Source organism: Adiantum capillus-veneris, chromosome 11 (assembly GCF_014529385.1).
Source record: "Adiantum capillus-veneris isolate H3 chromosome 11, ASM1452938v2, whole genome shotgun sequence".
Taxonomy (NCBI): Eukaryota; Viridiplantae; Streptophyta; class Polypodiopsida; order Polypodiales; family Pteridaceae; genus Adiantum; species Adiantum capillus-veneris.
Genome location: NC_140941.1, coordinates 98,085,548 through 98,090,474, shown reverse-complemented (window position 1 = coordinate 98,090,474; position 4,927 = coordinate 98,085,548). Strand labels below are relative to the sequence as shown.

The following is a 4,927-nucleotide window of genomic DNA, read 5'->3' as shown; positions in this document are numbered from 1 at the left end:
ATGGTAAAGGGGCCCAAAAGGGAGATGGTCTATCAAAGAGCAAGGCTAACCAATGGAGCATAAGACCTTAGGGTTAGCTTCATTGAAGACCTCCAATAAATGTGTGTAAAAGTCCTTTGACCTTAAGTAAGCTAGGGCTGAGCTTGAGGTGGGAACCCGGCCCAAGCTCGAGGTGCTTGTCATGCTTGAGGTGTTTTTCATGCTTGAGGTGCTTGATTAAGATGCTTGAGGTGCTTGACTGGCTCCATGCTTGAGGTGCTTGACTTGCTGCATGATTAAAGTACTTGAGGTGCCTTGAGAAGCTTGCCTGAGATGCTTGTGGGAACACCCCCTAGTTCAAGTGCTTTGTCATGCTTGGTGATTAAGGTGCTTGATCACCTAAAAGTCAAAAGAATTCCTACAAGAGGGGGGGCGAGCCCTTTTCCTAGGGGCTAGAGAGAGAACACCCACTCACACACACAAGGGAAGCCCAACTTGAAGAGGCAGCAAGGACACATGTCAGGCCCCTACCCATGTTACCTTCATGTGTTGCTTGAAGCCTATTGGCTAGGCTTCAAAGGGGTCCAATGATAAATTACATGAATTATCTAATTGTTTTAGCATTTATCAAGTCCTCTCTCTCAAAGGGGAAAGGGGGACACTTGTCCCAAGGCTACCCATGTTGCTTGTAATGGCTCTTGCTTGTGATTGGCTAGGCCTGGAAGGGTCCAATGAGCTTCAGGCATGAGCTACAAGGGGGGGTCGACCCAAGCAAGCTAGGGGGGTGCCTAGGGGGTATACTCACCCACACACACTCACAAGCACTCTCATTGTGTGATATGCAAAGTGCAAGAGCTCCCTCTCCAAGCAAGTAGAGGTTGAGAGCCTACACCAACACTCTTGGCTATGGAGTGCAAATCCAACCAAGAGCCATGCTTCAATGCTTAAGCTTGCCATATCCTTCTTCTTCATTACTATGCTATTATGTATGCTAGCAACAAGAGTATGATAAGTGAGGAACTAATTCTTTCTCCTACGAAATGTTTCTTCTTCCTCTTCCCTACCCTCATTCCCTGCTAGCTCTCTCCACCTTCGAAGGTGTTTGAGGTCTTGGGACTGAGGCTTGGGATAGTTAAAGCTTTCTTCAAGTTTATGTTATGTTTGTGGTGCATGAAGCCTTCCATCTTCATGGCATCACCTAGGTCACAAGGAACACAAAGACTGTATTGTAACAAGTCTCTCTTTATGGGAGAAATCATAATACAAATGCCTATTGGAGGGGGGACCGGCTCCACATAAATCCGGTCCTCAATTGTTGTCATGTTCTCTAAACTCTCTCTCTTGCAAAAGTATTGTCTATGCCAAGTTAACTAATTGCTATGATTATGTTGCTATCTTCAATTATGTCTACCCGCTATGCTCACAAAATCATTTCTTGAAAGTACTCTCATTAAATTCCGCTATTCTCAAATTGAATAGGCAAATTCCATTACAAACAACTTATAGGAGAAGCACAAAGTGCCTCTTGGGCTTAGTGCACGGCGATTCCCTGGCAACGGCGCCAAAAATGTGCGCTCCTTGCCGCACTGTCGAAGCAAGGGCCTTGCCTAACACTGTGTGCGAGCCATAGACAGCTCCAAGCACACAACTAGCTTAACTAGTAAGCTCAAAAGAGGGCAATGGTGTGTCACTCACCGCTCTATGCTCCTGCCATGGAGGATTCCTTGCCGCGAAGAAGAAGGAGACGCCGCTACGTCGCGCTCAACCGCTTCACCGCCGTCGTGCCGCCGCAATGCTCGATCGCACTCTCTCTCTCTCTCTCTCTCTCTCTCTCTCTCTCTCTCTCTCTCTCTCTCTCTCTCTCTCTCTCTCTCTCTCTCTCTCTCTCTCTCTCTCTCTCTCTCTCTCACATACACACACATACAAGGAGGTGAAGAAGAAGAAGATGGAGATGGAGATGGAGCAAGAGCACTCTTCTATTGCACAAATGAGAGAATAAGTGAATTTTAGGTTTAGTTGGCTTTTATATAAGCTCACCCCGTTCACACTTGGGTGCCCATGCTTAGCCAACTAATCCCTTGAATGTCCCAGTTAGAGTGCGCCTCTCATCGGCGATCACTCTTACCCTTTTCCTATTGGACCGACAAGCCCGGTACCTGACTCTACCAAATACATAATACACGTCTGTCGTAGGTGATGGGGTGTCCGTGAGCCGTGAGGGTTAACACAGACCTAGAGGCCCGATCTTGGGCGCCAATGAAGAGGCAACTCCATCTTCCCATCCTGTTAAACGAACAAAAACCACCTCCTCATATTCTTGCTGCCCTTTCTTTATTAGCATTGCATCTTCATCGTGGGTGCAAAACATGCCTCACTCAGCTTCATGTCTACCGTCTAGTGGAGTTTACGGGTGGCTCCCTCAATGGTGACGCTTAACTGGAGTAGGACTAGAAGTATGGGAGCAATTAGCATCACTACCCTTGTGATCAAATCCCTCAAGGATCCCAAGCGCGATAGAAAGAATATGAATGCATTGTTGCAGCTATTGCTACTCGCGGGACTAAAATAGTAGCTTAACGTGCTATAATCCTTGCTCAAGAATGAATACTGTTGTGGTGGGCGCCTGTGCTCTGGTGTGAACACAGCCTCTGAAGACAACTGGAGCTGCTCATGATTAGTGCTAAGGGACTTGTTAATCCGCTCTGAGTTTTGTGCAACAATTATCTCCCTTCGTAATCTCGAAGAGAGAGAGCTTTGACAGCCAGATTCCTGCCCATTTAATGCATAATCAATACCACAATGATAAAGCTGATTGACAAAAACAACAAAGATGCCATCATTTGCATTTATGACATTGTTATACTACACGTGTTCCTCATGATTGTTGGCTACTCTCATAATTGTATTGTCAGAATTCCTCCTATTAATCTGACCATGCAAGCCGTTGCAGCACTCGATTGCCTCTTTCTTCTTCTTTTGATTGCCCCTCAGTCCTAGCATTGGTAACAAGGTTTTGCTCCATGCTAGTGTTCCCCATGATCTCTTAGCTGGTTTTCAACATGGAAATTCCTCTTCCTTCTCCTTATACATTTAAGAACATCAATCACAATGGCAACATTACTCTCGATAATGTGATCGATATTTCCCGTGTGATGCGTCCCCGTTCAATGGCAAAGGAGCTTGCTTGCACAGTAAAGGAAATTCTCGGTACTGCATTTCTGTGGGTTTCTCTGTGGATGGGAAGGATCCCAAGGATTTGCAAATAGATATTGACAATGGGGATGTGGAGATTCCAGAGAATTAGCTTAATTAATTTTAGGTAGGTGCCTCTCTGGAATGTAGCACTGCTAAAGTAAGTTTTACTTTGTGGTACTGCTGCTCGATATTTCCCCCAAATCATTTTTGAACAACTGTCAGCTTGTTATACGTCAAATGAGTGTATGCTCAGCGTGGAGAGAGAGAGAGAGAGAGAGAGAGAGAGAGAGAGAGAGAGAGAGAGAGAGAGAGAGAGAGAGAGAGAGAGAGAGAGAGAGCATCGGTTCACATGCTTCATATAGTGTTCGGGAAAAATCAATTTCATAAACCTCTATAGAGGAAATTTCTCAAAATAACAGCATTTTTTACAGTTAAACTCTATTTCTTGAATTTTCAAACCGGATTCTATCCTTCTTTCCCTGCCTTCAATCGGTTGTTTTGAGTTTTCAATCGGCTCTTAGCACTATATTTTAGCAGACTTGAAATCTAAAAACTGAAAGAGACGCGAACTTTTTTAGAGAGTTTTGTGTGTGTGTGTGTGTGTGTGTGTGTGTGTGTGTGTGTGTGTGTGTGTGTGTGTGTGTGTGTGTGTGTGTGTGTGTGTGTGTGTGTGAGAGAGAGAGAGAGAGAGAGAGAGAGAGAGAGACGATCCTACAAGGTAGTTTGGTTGTGCTCACATGTTGGCTTGGTTTTCATGAGGACTAAAACTTAAGTGGGAGAGCACAAGGTGAAGTGAAAAAACATATTTGACCTAGCAATGGTGACATGTATAAGGACGACTAGATTGATCTATATTTAATTTTCGAAAAAAACATAATTTTTGTAGCAATGGTCACATGTATAAGGACGACTAGATTTGTATAATCATGATTGGCGAGCAATGGTGCTAACATTTATTGTTTGGCTTTAGAGAAAGCTCTGTGTGTGTGTGTGTGTGTGTGTGTGTGTGTGTGTGTGTGTGTGATATCTCTTTTTAGAAAAGAAGTATATATATATGTGAGAAACTCACTTGGTAACTTTGCTCGGTTTAGAGCTTGCTCGGATAAGTTTGCTCGATGTTTGGTAGAACTCTCTTAATGGATTTTTAGGCTATAACCAACTAACCATTGATCCACAAGATCAATGGTCAGCTGGTTATAGCTATTTTTTGTTGATCCAAAAGATCAACATAAAATATCTTTTTCTATGGAGTGGGGCATATTTGCATATAGAGTCATGATTTTTGGGTTGACAAATGCTTCAGCTACATTCCAAAGACTTGTGAGTCATGCCTTCAAAAAATTTACATAACTTCCTAAATTTTTTTACAAATGACATTGTGCATGCACTCATCCAAAAGATTGGACCATGTTGAACACTTCAAGAAAGCCTTTGAGAAATGCCGCTTATATAGGATTTGTTTAAATCCCAAAAAATACGTATTCATGGTTAAGCAAGGATAGATTCTTAGATCTATAGTTTCCAAAAATGGGATTGCTACGGATATGGAAAAAGTGATAGTCATTGTGGAAATATCAAGGAGGCATCCCAATGTTAAGGACGTTCAAACCTTCATGGGACATTGTGGAAATATCGAGGAGGCATCCCAATGTTAAGAACGTTCAAGCCTTCATGGGACATTGTGGATATTATTGTCAATTTATATACATGTATGATGTGACTGCCAAACCAAAGTATGACTTGATCACTCAAT

General features: G+C 43.3%; 1 pseudogene; it reads right to left on the bottom strand.

Moving 5' to 3' along the window:
• Window positions 1–2,373: 2,373 nt before the first annotated feature.
• LOC147447712 (uncharacterized) lies at window positions 2,374–2,979 on the bottom strand (annotated as a pseudogene).
• Between the last annotated feature and the right edge of the window lie 1,948 nt (window positions 2,980–4,927).